This window comes from Neofelis nebulosa, chromosome 15 (genome assembly GCF_028018385.1).
Source record: "Neofelis nebulosa isolate mNeoNeb1 chromosome 15, mNeoNeb1.pri, whole genome shotgun sequence".
Classification (NCBI taxonomy): domain Eukaryota; kingdom Metazoa; phylum Chordata; class Mammalia; order Carnivora; family Felidae; genus Neofelis; species Neofelis nebulosa.
The window spans coordinates 36,068,337-36,083,597 of NC_080796.1; the positions used below are offsets into that span (position 1 = coordinate 36,068,337).

Genomic DNA, 15,261 nt, shown 5'->3' on the forward strand with positions numbered 1-15,261 from the left:
CTGGTACAATGACAGGCTCATTCTGCTTTATGAGAGTATTTAACATAGGACTTGAAAGAGTTTATGCACATACCTATTCTTTCTGGGCAGAGAGAAGGCACGCTAAAAAGATAAGCTTTAACAACAGTAACACTTTCAAATGACTTTGGTATTCTTGGCAGTTACACACACCGCCCATGGCCGCCCAAAACACACAGGCACACAAAAGACGGCTCTCGCCCACCCCCCTTCCGCACCACGGACCTGGGAGATAGGCAGAAACTATAGAGGGAAGCAGAGGGAAAGTCAATCTCTCTCCACCTGCTGCCTGAAGTGGGGGGACTTTCAGCCGCCTGGCAGGCAGAAGCCTGAGACACAGCCTCAGCAGTAGCCTGCCAACATCCTTAAGGAAAATAAACAAACACATACCAACTTATCCCCCACCCCCAAGCAAAGAACTCACATGGCCCATGGCCGGGCTCAAAGCATAACAACAGCCCAGTTCCCATTAGCCCGGAGAATCCTATTAAGCAGGGCACCCATAAATTCATAAACTTCTGCAACCCTGGAGTGCGCATTGTGGTCTGGAGCTGTACAGACACACACAGACACAGAGGAAATCTGCACCTGTCTTTCTTGACCCAACACACCTGTCAGGCCCTGCCCATGCACAGAGCTCTACGAATAGACTTCTGCCTACCTAGTTTAGGAAAGGAAATTATTATTATTATTTTTTTTGGTAAGGGAGGTTATAGGTGGGAGGGAAGGAGGGGGGAAGGGAGGAGGAGAGAGAGGGAGGGAGAGAGAGAGAGAGAGAACAAGAGAAGACACTTATAGCCTTGACTTTGAGAGAAGGCCACCCTGTGCTCGCACTGTTTTTATAAGCTCTGGGAGACAACACAGACCTTCTTGGAAAAATAAAAACAAGCAGGTGAGCTCCCAGCCTTCCCCCAGGCGGAGCAGGGTTCTGGACTGCCAAGAACAGCAGTCTCACACTCCAACCTGCCTCCTTGGGCTATTTAAGACGATCGCCCAACCGCTCCTCCTCCTCCTCTCTGCCAGCCTGGAGGACTCTCAACTTCCGAAAAAAGCTGAGAAGTGGCGGGAGACGTGTGAGTCTCTCTCGAAAGCTACTCCCCCTTCACCTCCCTCCCGCCATTCCCTACCCACCCCCCGCCCCCCACTCCGAACCACGCTTTCCACCGGCGTTCAGGCGTTAGCAGGAGTAAGTGGATAGCACGCCAGAAGAACCAACAACTTGCTAAACTGGACTTTGGGTGAAGTCTCCCCCCCACCCAGCGCCCCCCTGCCTGTCCCCCTCCTGGTGTGTTCAGCCAAGATAGCAGCTCTTCCCGCCCTCCTCACCATTCTCCCCGGTAACAATCACCCTCACCTCTGTTCTCCTCCCTCCCCAGTCCGCTGAACTGGGGCACAACGGCAGGTACCACCCAGACAAGACCAGATCCCAGCAGCCCCGCGGCACACACACTGCCAGCCAGGGCTGTGAGAGTCCTCGCTTCGCAGATCCGCAGCCCAAGAACATCCCCTACCCCCACCCGCACCGCCAGCACTCGGTCCCCCCGCGACGCTCCGGCCCCATCCCTCCACCACCGCCACACGACCTCCTGAGGCTCCCGCGGCCGCCTTACCCAACTCAACTTGACCTAGCCCTGGTTCCTCGGAGCTCTGGAGAGGGACGCCGCGCTGCTTTCCCGGGACCATCTCTCCACCGCTCCAACCCCGATTTCAACATTGCGGCTTCGACAGCGTTTTGCGAGTAAAGTAACAGAGCGCCCCCCTCCTCCCTCCCCCCTCCTCCCTGCTCCCCGGCCCTCTGCTGGGGTTCAAAAGGAGAAGTGAAAGGTATGCAAATGACAAGCAAATTGGAAGAGGCTGGAAGAAAGGCAGCTATAATAAACAAGACAAAGAGAAAGGACGTGGGGGCTGGCCCAGGAGTTTTAGCCGGGAGAGACGGAAAGGATGGGGCTTGGCGGAAAGCGGGGATCCAGGCGAACAAAAAGCGACCCGGTGCCCCTCGCGGTCCTCTCTCCCGAGAAGAGAGGGCAAGAAAAAGAAGGAAGGGACGCAAACGCCTCCTCACAGCCCAGGAACAGTACACAAAAGGTGACAAGATCAGCGACAAGTCCAGCAGTATCAGCCTCCCCCGCCGCCCGCCCCCCCCCCCATCGCCACCACCACCCCAGCCACCAGCAGGAAAGAGAAAGAAATAAAAGCCAAGCGGATCACTTACTCTTAGGAACTGGGAGGAGCGGAGCGCTGAGTTCCACGGAGGCTCCTGCTTACAAACTGTTTAGAGCCTATTTTATTATGATTCATTTAAATAACACCATTTTCTCCTGGAAAAAAAAAATGTTTACACGGGCATGAGTAATGGGAGTCTCTTTTCTTTTCTTCCCATTCAAGAACAAGCCAGGACAAGTGATTCTGGAAAAGGGGAGGGGACTGGCGAGGGGGAGAGGATACTTACGCGGTGCAGAGGGCAGTGGGACCGAGCGTGGTTTTGCCGGCAGGGAGAGGAGAACACGCGCGCGCACACACGCGGCGGTGTCTTGCGGGTGATGAATGTGATAATTGGACCGGGGCCGGTGAGTGCGCGCGAGCGAGCGAGCGAGCGGGGCGAGCGGGGCGAGCGGGCGAGGGAGAGGGGACGGTGGGAAGGGTGGGAGGGGAGAGGAGAGGAGAGGAGAGGGAAGAAGACGAGGCAGAGGAGGGCAGGGAGGAGCGGAGAGAAGAGAGGAGAGGAAGGAGGGAAGAAGAGAGGAGCCGCGGAGAGGAGCCGAGCGGAGAGGGAGCGGGCGGCCCGGCGAGAGCTCTTTTGCGCCGCTGCGCTTCCCCGGCTGCAATGGTGTATTATTTCAGAGCGCTCCCTCAGCTGAGGGCTCCGCTCCACAACAAGATTTACTTTAAGACACAGCTGAAGGAAACAGGAAGACTGCACGTCACAGTCTGACTGACGTACCCGGCCCCAGCACCCAATCGCGAGGCGCCTTCGGATTCAAGGGGGGATAGCGAGGCAAGAGAACTTGGGAGGAAAAAAAAAAAATATAAAAGGGGTGGGGGGTGAGGGGCTGGGAGGAGAGGAGGGGAGAGGGGCCCCGCGCTCCCCCTCCCCCGCCTCCATCCCCGGCCCCCACCCCCGCCCCCGCCCTGCCACCGCTTCGGGGCGACTGGATCGCCGCGCCGGGGCCGGAGCGAGCCATCTGCGGGCACTGTGCAAAGCGGGCGACGGCGCGAGCGGCGCTCGGCTCACACTCGCTCGTCCTGGACGCAGGTCCTTTCCCCCCCCCCCCCCCCCACCCCCTCTCTTCCTTTCCCAGATACAGCTGATCGAGTTCACCGAGTGGCCGAGCTTGGAGCAGACTTGGGTGGAGAAAGGCACGGAAAAGTATACTGGAGAAAAAGTGGGGTTTTAGGGGTGGAGTGGTATAGGAGGAGGGAGTGGGGAAGCTCGCAGGTCGTTCCACATTTTAAATGATCACAGACAGTATCAAGAATACATGTCACCCTTGCTTGCTTTTAGAGGCAAAGTGGACAATAAAATACAGGTAGGTTTGGGATTTAAATAATACGTGCCAGAGGCTTCACTTGGGCTCCACTGCATCTGGTAGCAGACCAGTATTGGCTGAGTTCCAGTTAATCTCCCGTCAAAATTACTAGGAAGAAGAGTATCTGCCCTTGGTTCTTCTGATTGTAGGTACAGCAGCCTTTTTTTTGGGGGGGGGGGAAATGTTGCAAACATTACCTCGCAATTATCCCTCACTAACTCACTCACCCCACGATGACCAAAGAGAGAGGTTTCATACCGGAGTACACAATTTTGGCTCCTGGGTAGCCAACTTTAAAGTTTATTAAGTAAGAAATTTCAAACGCTTAAATTTCGGGCTTCAACGTAAAGCTATAGAAAATGCACTTTGGTTAGACATCTCTTGGAGGAAAAATAACCAGGGAGATTTCTTTAGATAACGTGGCTCTTAAAGAGCTCCTTGGAGGTTTGCAAGTTACAAATGCGAAAGGGCATTTCCAGCCGCAGCCAGAACGTGTCTTTCACCGGGCACAGTAAACGGCTTTTAATAAAGCAACCGCGTTTATGACCTAAAGATCCTATAAAAGCCAGGACTTACAAGGGCTGAGAAGCAGAAATACTCGTACCTAGTCGATTAGACACTCAGTTTTTAGGTAGGATGGGAACAAGTATTTTTTGTATGTTCCTCGAGTTCAAGCAGATCAAAGGTTTGGGACAACTGTCAAGCAGACGTTGGTTGGGACGGGGCGTGTTACCAGTACACAGACGGACAACCACCACCATCTTCTGCCACGCACATATACCCCTTTCCTAGGACGTTTACAATTTCAGTCTCAAATTCATCACTGTGAAGAAGTCTTCTCTTTGAATAAGAATAGAGATGGTAACACGCCTGAGACTATACTCTGTAGGAAACTTTTGGCACAGGATTCAAACATTGAGAAGAAGAAGAAGAAGAAGAAGAAGAAGAAGAAGAAGAAGAAGAAGAAGAAGAAGAAGAAGAAGAAATCAAGCCCGCCAGGGTAGGTGTCGAGGGTAAGAAAAGAGGCTTGCTTGAGCATCCCCCAGCCTTCACTTCTCTCTTTCCGCCGCCCCCAGACCCTCCCTCCACACCATTTCGGAAACGACACAGATGCGGGCAAACACATCACCCGCACTCCCAGTGATCGGCTATTGTATCAAGTGTTTTAATCGAGATGTGACAATTTAGGCTGGGGACAGAAATAATCTATCAACATGCCCATTAGTTGCAGGGTGGAATAATGCTTCTATTGGTTGGGTCCTTTCGAGGTAAGCGGGTGTATTGAGCCGGGAAATTTGGGTTCTGTGAATGGATCGAGGCTACTTCCTTTCTGCCTTTCCGTCCTATTATTTTCTTTAAGTATCCCAGTTTGTACATATGTTAGCGCCAGCCCACAAATAAACTGGCAGGAGTAGAGGATATATGCCCTCCACACCTTAAAACCATCTGCTCAGTTTGACATTTACAAAAAAGGAAGGAGAGAGCAGGGAAGGAGGAGGGGGAGAAGGGGGAAGAAAGGAAGCCGAGAGGGAGAGAAAAGATTCAGAATCTGCAAGGAAATGGCTTGAACTTCAGCCCACAAGTTATGCTAGTTACACCTAGCGCTCGGTTTGCACATTTTGCACACTCTACGCCCGGGAACTGGCGGCAGGAAAAGTTCCTCGCGAACCCCAGTAAGCCTTCTGTCACTCTCGGGGGGAAGGCAGGCCTGAGTGCAAGTCGGGGTAAAGCCGTCTGGCAGACAAGGAAGCTCCCCCACTCCCAGCCAACGCCGCGGAGGCTCGCAGCTCGCCACGCTCCGCCGCGGCAGTTCGCAGCCCGCATTAGGGCGCAAGAACTGCTGGTTGAAATAGGAGCGCGCGCGACGCTGGGCAAGCGAGCTCGGTCCGAAGCCCAGCTCCGTGAGCTACGTACGCGGAGCCCTGTCCTGTCCCCTGCTGTCGGGGCGCCCTACAGGCCGGGCTCCTGGTAACCTCTCTTGCCCAAGCTGCGGCGCTCTCCCAGGTCTTGGGACGCTCTAGAGCAAGGCGTGAGGCCCGAGCCCCCTATCTCGGGCGACTCCCGGTTTGTTTTCTGATAGGGGGAGAAGTGATCAGTCAGGTCGGAGACGAGAAGTCGCCTAGATACTGGCTCCATCTCTGAAACCAGCGGCCAAGCCTAGGGTCAACTCCTTCCTCTGTCCATTGGAAACACAACCCCAGTAACTTAAAAGTTAACACAAGTTCTGACCGCTTTTCCAACAAACCTCATCCGTGCAGACTGCCTTTACTTATTTATGGGAAGGGGGATCTGCTGCGAGTTCTTAGTCAAACTCCTGCAGTCCTCACTTGTGCATCTGGTCCTGGGTTAAACCACTTTGCCTTGACCTTTCCTCGGTGTGTTTCCGCCCCCCTTCCCCGTTCTTAAAGCCCTCAGATGAAGCTAGGAGGGAAGATTGCATATAAGTAATTTAAAACCTTACGATGAACCATCGTCAGATCCTAAGCAAACCAATTCTGGGAACTTCAGCCAGATCCAGTAGAGAGGCAAACGTGGGCGTGGATTTCGGAAGAAAGATGCTGAAGATCCCTGCCTGGACGGACACGCACACAAAACCATCCACTATCCAGCACCACCAGCACCACCCTGAAGAAGGGAAGAGAAAGAAAGAAAAACCAACTCCAGGGTGCAGGCCGGCCTGCTTCCGGCAGTCTAAAAGCTGACTGACCGCCATTCTCTCCTTCCCCACCCCCCTAGCCCCGGTGCCCAGTGCGACGCCAAGCTCAACCTGGATTTGTTCTGAATGGGGGGGAAAGTGAAATGCCACAAGATCAGTAGCAAGTAGCAGCTGCAGCGTTTCTCTCCTGGGAACCCCACTGCTTAGAAGCCTCCCGAGTGATGTTTGTTTAACCAACGGCTTTCAAAGTAAACAGAGGCGAAGCTCTCCAAAGAAGTTGAAATATAACCCTTACAAGAATTTGGGGCCGGAGTGCTGGCGGAAAAAGTAAAAAAAAAAAAAAAAAAATTTTTGTTTTTTAAATAATAAAGCTTCCATCCCAAATAAGAGCCCACCACAGTGCCTAAAGGAAACTAGAAGGGTCATAAAAACATAAATTTATCGAAAAGATTCATTGCAGTAAAGTGACCTCAAAATCATCCTTCGTCCACAAACACACACCTGCGGGGAGCGGGGTTGGTTGTCAGTGACTTGAAGGGGCACACTACTACTCGATTTTAGGGGAAGTGGGCGAAAACAATCGAAGGGAGGTGCTTTCCCAGCCCTGCAGTAGAAAGGAGTAGGCAGGGCGCTCTGCGCCAGCCCTGGCTTTGCCTCAGGCACCGAACTTTCCAATATCAAGATATTAACAGATGGTGGTGAGCACATGGAGGGCTGTTACTTACATAATCCAGCCACTCCGCCCAGCCGCGCTGAAGCCGGCGAGGCGCCCGCCAGGCCGCGCGCTCGCCTTGCGAGGGGTGCTGCTGTCCCCCGAAATAACGTGCTTTCCCCTCCAACCCCCACCCGGTTCTTTGGGGGCCAGGGTTTGGAGAGGTCGTGCTTTCAGAAAAACATTCGCATCGATCGGGGTGTGCTTTACCTTCTTCAGTCCACAGTAAAGAAGCTGGAGACCCAAGGGCAGAGGGAAGCGGAGGGAACGCTTTCGGGGAGACCCGGACGCCGTCCCTCGGTATGGGTGGGGGGGGGGGGGGTACACGGGAGTGGAATGTTCGCAATTTACATCCCTCCTTCTTTGGCTCAGTATTAGCAGATCTTTCCCAGTCACTGAAATACAAAGGCAGGCTCGGGCCGCGGCTGAGGGGGAGCGGGGTGGGGTGAGGGTGTGAGTGCGAGGGGACGCCTCTGCACGCGGGGGCGCAGTGGGCAAAGTTACGCAAAGCCTCCGGGCACCGCTAGGCTCCCGAGCTTCTGCAGGTTTTCAAGCACTGCTTCTCGCACGCGGGGAGTCCCTTTCGGCTGTGTGGCCGCCTGCTGCCTTCACGGTCCCAGCCACCTCCCCCGAGGCCCGGTCCCTCCCCGTGTGCCTGTGTACCTCCGCCCGTGGGTCGGGGGGCGCGTTTGTTTGCCGAGCCTCTCCCTGACGGCGACTCCGGCCGCCGAAACCCGTGAGGAACACGCCTCAGTGGGCTGGAAAAGTTTCGGGTTGGGAGGGAAGGGTGGGAGTCGCCTCTCCTGGCACCCGGCGCGAGCGGGGCTGCCTGGCCGGCGGCTACCTCCCGGTCCCCTCCTCCCTCCCGGCCCTTCCTTTTTCGCCGCGGCCCCGCGCTAGGTGTCGCGGCCTCTCGGCCCAGAGACCCGGAGCGCGAGGTGCGGCGGCGGCGGCGGCGGCGGCGGCGGCGGCGGCCGGGAGCTCCGAGCGGAGGGCACGCCCCTGCCGCCCGCGCGGCCCCCGGGGGTCCCGCTCGCCCCGCCCGGGCTCTGCGGCCCCCGCCTCCTCCCGAGCCGCCGCCGGGGCCGGAGCCCCTCTCGGCTGGCCCGCGCGGGGCGCACGCCGGGAGCAGAGGGCAGCCACCTGCTCCCCGGGCTGCGCGGGGCAGCGAACATCCGACGCCGCCCGGGCCCCGCGGCCCCGCGGCGCATCCCCCCGGCCCTCCCCCCCCTTCCCCCGCGTCCCCGCTCCGCCACCGCCACCGCCACCGCCAGCCTGTTGCTGCGGGGGCCGTTCCGGCGGCGGCGCGCCCGCACCCGGGGACGCGCACCACCTGGGCGACGGGGCCTCCCCAGGGACCCAAGGAGGGGCGGGGGCGTTTGAAAGGATGGAAGAAGCCTCCCCTCCTGTCCACCCCCTTTCTGTTGTCAATTAAGGACATTTGGCCGTTACCCCCAGCTTCTCCTTTCTTTGGTGTTTCAAGTCCAGGGTGTGAATTCCGAGGAGGTGCTCGATTTTTGGTGATTTGGGGTGATAGGACTTAAATTACCCCTCCTGTCCACCTTGCTAGCCTTTTATTCAGGAGCGGATTCGAGATAAATAGGTGTAGGCCTGGCACAGGGGGAAAAGCGAAGGAGGCTCCCAGTTTGGATTTATTTGGGGGGAGAGAGCGCGACTCTGGAAAGTTGCATTTTGTTTAAATTAGAGCAAGAGAGAGTTGAAAGCCAGATTTCTATAATTTTTTCTGGTGATATTTCTTTTATGAAGTATCTAAGTGTCTGTTTGTCATCATTTTGAGATCAAAAGGAAAATCCATATGCTGCATAGTTTTTCGAAATTGCTATTTAAATATGTTTTAAATGTTTTATCCAACGTGGAGAAGGCCGCTCGCTCGGAGGCAAGGCTGGTAACAGGGATAGCGGGATGGTTTGATGTGGAGCAGTGGTTCCCAAGAGTGGCCCATAATCAGGAGTCACCAAGGGAGCTTTTAAAAAACAAAGATTTCTGGGCCCACCCCAGCAAGGGAAATCAGTGGGAGGACCTGGGCCTCTGGGGGTCATGCTGTGTTTCCAATTACTGTTCAGTTACTGATCAGTGACCTTAGGTGTGTTGCTTAATCTATGTGAGCCTCAGTTCTTTTTATCTGTTAAGTGGGGGTAATATCCAACTTACGGAGTTGTAGAAAGTGTTATGTAAGTAAAATTGTTCAGCATGTGATTGGTGCTCAATGAGCCTATTTTGTCTACAAATGTGTGCTCTGTACAGTTGCACGGGATCCCTACTCCTTTTATGCAGAACCCTTTCTCCCAAAGATTTTGGTGAAACTAACTTCACCTAAACTTGCCCTTTGATATGTTTATGTATGCACATTTCAGCCTATGCATAGCTGCTCCACTGGGCCCTTATGTGCACACCTTTAAGGCCATAAACCATAGACTTGGTGCACATTTGGAAGCTAGGCTCTGGGCTCTTGCACCTATAGAACTGTCCATCCAGGCAGACAGGAATCATTTGCTGATCTGAGGTCTGCTTTTCTCTTTCTTTCTTTCTTTCTTTCTTTCTTTCTTTCTTTCTTTCTTTCTTTCTTTCTTTCTTTCTTTCTTTTTTTCCTTTCACCTTCCCTGCTTTATAGATGGCAAACCTTTCCTACAGAAGCTGCCCATCAGACCAGTGAAACCTGCAGGACAAAAAGTTCTATTCAAGAAGGGAACAACAAGGAGAAAAAAAGGCCAACATTCCCAGGTAAAACTAAAACAAATGTGTATCATCTATCGTTTGCTTTTACATGTCTGAATGAACAACTTCCCCAAATCTATGTAAACTACAATGCTTCATAAAATTCTGTTCCATTGAACCAATGAACACAATTACGCCCCGACATAATTAAAAGCGAACCCAGCCAAAGGCAGCTGTGAGAAGGCAAAGAAAGATAGGCAGGAAGGTGCTATCCCTGGCTGTGACTCTGCAGTCGTGTGAGGGGAAGAAAGCCAGAGAAATGGAATGGGCTGAACTAGCAGAGAAACATCGAGAAGGCTGACAATTTTAGAACCGGAGACGGCTGACTAGCTATTTACTCATCCCAAAAAAGGTATTCGCTGGGACCCTCCGAAAGCTTGAGATACATAATCAGGGTGTTTCGTGGAGCAAGATAAGGGAGAGATTGCCAGCTTGGGGTGTCTGTGGGCCCGATCCCTGGTGAATGAACCCATGGGTTGGGAGGAGATATTCCCTGAATGAGGGAGAGCTCATGCATCACCCATAGAGGCCTGTCCCCCCTACGGTTTGTGGATGTCTGTGGGCAAGTATGGAAGGCTCCTGCTTTCTGGTTACTCTCTGTACCTGGGGGAGATGCCTCTAGGGGACAAAACAGAGAACCCCAAGACAACTCCAGAGAAACCCGCATCTGGGGCCAAGCTGTAGGGAGACAGGTGACACCGACTGACCTTTCACTCCCAAAGGCCCTCATGGTACAAACAGCACTTTGGCCTACACTTAGGTGGTGGGGAGATGGGGGCAGAGGCTGAGGGGGGAAAGAGTATGTGTGGGGGGACAGAGTTTGGAGGGGCCAGGGATGGGTAGGGGGACAGTGTCTGTGGGGGTGGGAGGGGAGTGGGTGGGGGTGAGGAAAGAGTATAGGTGGAGGTCGACAAGGTGGCAGAGTTAGGGGGAGAGTGCCACTGGGAGTACTAGGGGTGACCAGAAAGGTAGGGGAGGAGCACCAGTTCCCCCACCAGGTGGCTTGCTGGGGGCTAAATGGCACGTGGGAGTGTGGTTGGAGGACTGAAAGGGAGTCAGGAGAAAAGGTCCAGAGGCGACATGTGGCCTTTGCTGAAGAAGCCTGGATGAAGGGCGCAGCAACTAGGTTTCCTCAGGCCCTCACCAGTCTCGCTGAGACAGGAAGCCACTGGCTGGCTTACTAGTCCCAGCTTGACCGGAAGGCCTAGGACCCCCTGTGAGGCCCGGCCTCACTGGGTGGGGCATCCGGGGTTCTCCCGCTGGGGATGCCCCCCCCACAGGCAGGCCTGCACCCTGCTTCCCTCTCCTACCTCCAGCCCTGCCCTCCCCCCCTCTCCCAGCAGGACGTCCCCTGAAGTGCCTCCATCCCCACTCTAGGCCCAGGGTTGCTTCTGAGCCCCAGGTCTCCCTGGGCACTCTTCTTTCCCTCCCAGATAAGACGCCTTCACCCCTTCATCTCCTCCATGCTAATCTTCTGCTAGTGGTGACTGAGGCGGGGAGGGCGGGTAGCAGGCAGAGGGCAAGAGAGGGCCCATAGCCCAAAGTGGACTCAAAGAGAAGGGAATGACACAATTCAACAGAGAGCTAACGTTTGCAAGACATGGCTAAGAATGGCAGTTGGTGACCCTGTTGAGGGAGCCGAGTGTACTGGAGCATTTGGGGTCTTAGCCAACATGGGGAGATCATTATCATGTGTGGGATTTAGTTGAGCCTCTGAAACTTCAATTAGGAACACAAGCCTAGAAGAATCTGGATGAGGGGCAAACGCGTCCACACGTAATCCTCTCGGTATCCCAGTGGTCTTTCTGTGAGACTTCAGAAGGAGGCAAACAGACGAAGTGAGAAACGATGATAGGCAGGTCGGCATTTATTGAGCACTTCCAGTGCCATAACTGTGCCAGATGCTTTATACCCAGCACTGCCATTTTCTTAATTCTAAAATGCCATGGATTAGAAGATGCACTGACAATGTAAAGATGAGAGAGAAGGAAAACACAGTGACCTTAAATGCACAATAGGTGGTAAAACATACTGATTTCAGGAACGTAATAAAATATGAGAAAACAGGAATCTCAGAAGTGAAGAAACAAAGTCTATTAAGCGTAGTTGTCTCAGCAGCCCTGATAGGAATTATCCCCACTGTATGGATGAGTAAACTGAGACTGTGGAAGCTTTCACCACTTGCTCAAGGCCACAGAACCTGTAAGTAGCAGTCAGCAGTGACGCCCGGTCTGCCTGCGGTCAGAACCAGAACAGTCTCTCCCAGGGCACGTAACCTCTGCAAGATTGGGCTCCTTCAGCTTTTTTCCTAGCCCGGGTTCTGTCTGGACCCTTTTACCACCGGCGACCCCTCCCCCACCCTCTAAGCTCTGGAGATTTCCAGGAGGAGAAAGTAATTCATTGGGGAGAAAAGGTACAAAATAGTCAAATTACATTCTTCAGATTCAAATAGAGTCTTTAAAAGGGTAAAAATCCATGCATGCCAGGTTTTGCTGTGCACTGCAGGAAGTCGATGAATTCAAGGATCCCTGTATTGCTGAAAATAGAATTGTAAAAAATAAAAGGGGTGGGGGGGAGAAAGTGAACGAAACTAATCCTATTAAACGTGGTAGCATGTTTTTGTGGCACGCAGGGAGAGATTAAGCACAGGAAAGGGGATAAGTACTGCTTCAGTTTCACTAAACTAATGTGACAACTTGTCATTGGAAATCTTTGCAGCCTGTTAGTAGATGACTAGCTGATTCAGAAGTGTTTTCTATCCTTCCCTTTGTGTCTCCCGTGAGGTTTTTTTTTTTTTTTTAATTTTCTTTTTTTTCCTGTTTCTTTCTTACCCATGCTGCTCTATTTTGCTTTTTAATCCTTCGTGTCTCCTTCAAGTCAAAACATTTAGCTGGATCTAATCAAGATTTGGTTTTGAAGATGCCCTTTGACCTCGAGTTGCCCAGAGAAGCCCCGGAGGGGACTGCTCTCCATCCCCAACCCAGCTTCTGTCCTGTGGCTTGAAAACCCGAGTTTCTGGGGGAACACTCTCAATTTCAGATGTTTCGACCTTCTCCTCTCCCCTTTCTCCTTTTCCTTTTTTGTTTGCACCTTCTATTCTCTCCTGTTTGACTTTCATTTCCGTGCTTCTGTTTTTTTTTTTTTTTTCCTCCTGTTTGACTTTCATTTCCATGCTTCTGGGTTTTTTTTCCCCTCACTTTCCCTTTCTCCTCTTATCTTTCCTAATTTCCTTCCTGTCACCTGCTTTCTTTGCATCTTCTCTTTCATTTCTTCCTTAGAATTTCTTTTCCCTCCTCAGTGTACCCCGGTAGCTCTCTTAGTGTTTCTTTCCTTCGGCTAAGACTGTTACATTCCTCGAGAAAAGTTGTGAATCCCTCCCAGTGGTGTCCATGTTATAGCAGTGACTGCAGCTGAAGTGGGCAGTGTCCTGGGGACCGAGAAGCCCCAGGGCCCATCACAGACAGGCAGGGAACAAAAGGCCGATCTAAATCAAGAGGAAGGCAAGAATTTTAGGCTCGGTCACTGTCTTTCCAAAGCAGGTGTCTGGCTTGTTTGGAAATGTCGCTGACAGTCCCTCTCCCTCTTGCTTTGGCATCACCCTCTCCCCCGTTCCTCCTCCCTCCCCCGCTCCAACTTTCCCCACTGGCTTACCACCAGAGGCGAGATGTTGAGTCAATGGAAAAACAACATTCGCCAACATTAAAGGGAGACTGTTTAGAAAAGGAAGGCCCTGCTGAGGTGCAGAGGAAGCCTGTACATTAACACGGGCCACCTCTTATCTGGGGCAGCTGGGTCTCAGCTGCCTGGGCTGATTCCCTGGCTTTGCCAAGAGGCCTTCGGCAGAGAGGCTGCCTTGCAGAGTGGGAGGGGGGTGGGGTGGGGGGGGGACTGCTCCTTCTCATCCAGGAGCAGAGCATCCCAATCACTTTTAGAGACAAAAAGTCATGGCTTTTCTCCCAGGGATTTAATGGGTGTGTGTGTGGCGGGGGGAGGCAGGGGGAACCTGGACCAATAAGTAAAGTCTTGCAAAAGGCTACAGGTCCTCTGGGCCTTTGCCTCTGGACACTCCTCACCATAAACTAGACTCCTCTCATTTTCAGTACTTTTTCGGACTCCCCAGTGCCGTACCAACTGGCCGTTCTGACCTGAACGTGAATTGTAGGGAAAGACATGCTAAAGTGACCCAAAGGAGAATTTAAAAGAAAAAACAAAACACGTGGGTAGGTTCACCCTGGCTCTAAATTGCTTACCGTTAAGTCTTGAGCCAGCTCCCGATGGAAAGATAAGGTAAATCCCTAATCAGTCAATAATTAACCGAAGTTCCATGAATGGGCCAGTCGGCCAAATCCTGCTGACACCTTCAGATCCCTGCTTTAAGTGGGATGCTTAGGTAGAACCTTCCGATAGACCCCACTCGTGGATCCCCATGAGGGGTAAAATGATGCCGATACCTGCCAGTGAAATCTTTTCTTAGGCTCACTCCTTTGGATAACATCTGCAGATTTCACTCTGGGAAATGTGTGTGTGTGTGTGTGTGTGTGTGTGTGTGTGTGTGTGTGAACACACGTGTGTCAGACAGAACAGCTTGGAGATCCATTCTGGTTCCAGGTCAGTTTGAACCAAATCCCAGATGTGTTCTGATCGTTACTCCCTTAGTCTTCCTAGAGGACTGTATCTTTTTTTTTTCCTGCTTTTCCCATCATTGTAGTTTCTTCCCAGTGCCTATAGATATTTCTGTTCCTTGTCTCTCAAGGTCAGTGTGTCTTCAATTTGTGGTAAAAGCAGAGATGCACTTTAAGTGATAAGCAGCCGCATAGCCCTACCAAAGCAGGAGAATAATTTTCAAATTTTAAATAAGTAGAAAATTAAACGACAAATAAATACTGATTTTGGTGCTTCTGGCAGGCCAGGTTCTTTTCACTTCCTACGGAAGCAAATTTTTAGTAAGGGGCTTAATTCTTAAATGGTTCTAATTTCCATTTTTTGGTTTTGCTTTGCTTTGTTATTCTGTACAGCATTTAGTGTATTATGATATGTGCTTGTAGTTATACTATTAGATGAGAAAAATCAGTATATTAAGTGTGGTTTGAATTTTTCCTAAGATCAAGCTGTGGGTCACGACAGGATGCCAGTCTATGAACTTTTCCCCTAATTTTGTCTACTCAAGCCATTTAAAAAACAGGTTCTTTTAGACACAGGGGGAGTGGGGTGCAAGAGTGTGGCTCGATGTGGTTCCATCTCCATTCTGGGAGAAAAACAACAAAAATTGAACGTTTGTCTACGAAGGTATCACAAGGGTGTTACTCCTTCATGTCAAAGATGGTCCATCCATTTACACTTCCGTTGGTTCCACAGCTCAGCCTCTGTGATCACCAACACATTGTTCTTCTCTCCTAATAGAACTCAGTAGTCTGGGTGCTCAATTAATCTTTGGCTGCTTGGGGGAATTGCCAATGAGTGGAAGTTCCGCCAATGATCTGTGACACCCTTTTCAACAAACATTAATTGAATGACATTTCTTTTTTCCCCACATCATCCATCTGTCCTTTCTTATGCAACTTGTGAGTTTCAAAAGGGCAGAAGGCAAGCTTTCTTTTGGTCACACATTTGGC

The 15,261-nt window shown here is 52.2% G+C and overlaps 1 protein-coding gene and 1 long non-coding RNA gene across 8 annotated transcripts in view; one reads left to right on the forward strand and one right to left on the reverse strand.

Annotated features, from left to right (window-relative positions):
- The window catches only part of PROX1 (prospero homeobox 1), a 52,241-nt gene extending 49,661 nt beyond the window's left edge, over positions 1 to 2,580 (reverse strand). For 2 of the 6 annotated variants that reach the window (XM_058701672.1, XM_058701666.1), the window contains exons 1-2: positions 2,468 to 2,580; positions 2,231 to 2,336 (exon numbers count right to left, since the gene is read on the reverse strand). The gene's annotated coding sequence lies outside the window, so the exon portion shown is untranslated. Of the gene's footprint in view, positions 1 to 884; positions 1,000 to 1,372; positions 1,459 to 1,628; positions 1,762 to 2,230; positions 2,337 to 2,467 lie in introns of those variants that run through there. The other 4 variants (XM_058701667.1, XM_058701668.1, XM_058701671.1 and 1 more) reach the window with 4 other exon arrangements.
- A 7,161-nt stretch (positions 2,581 to 9,741) lies between these two features.
- LOC131496247 (uncharacterized) overlaps positions 9,742 to 15,261 on the forward strand; it is a 97,099-nt gene continuing 91,579 nt past the window's right edge. For both annotated transcript variants that reach the window (XR_009254394.1, XR_009254395.1), the window contains exon 1: positions 9,742 to 10,001. This is a non-coding gene — a long non-coding RNA (uncharacterized LOC131496247). The remainder of the gene's footprint in view (positions 10,002 to 15,261) is intronic.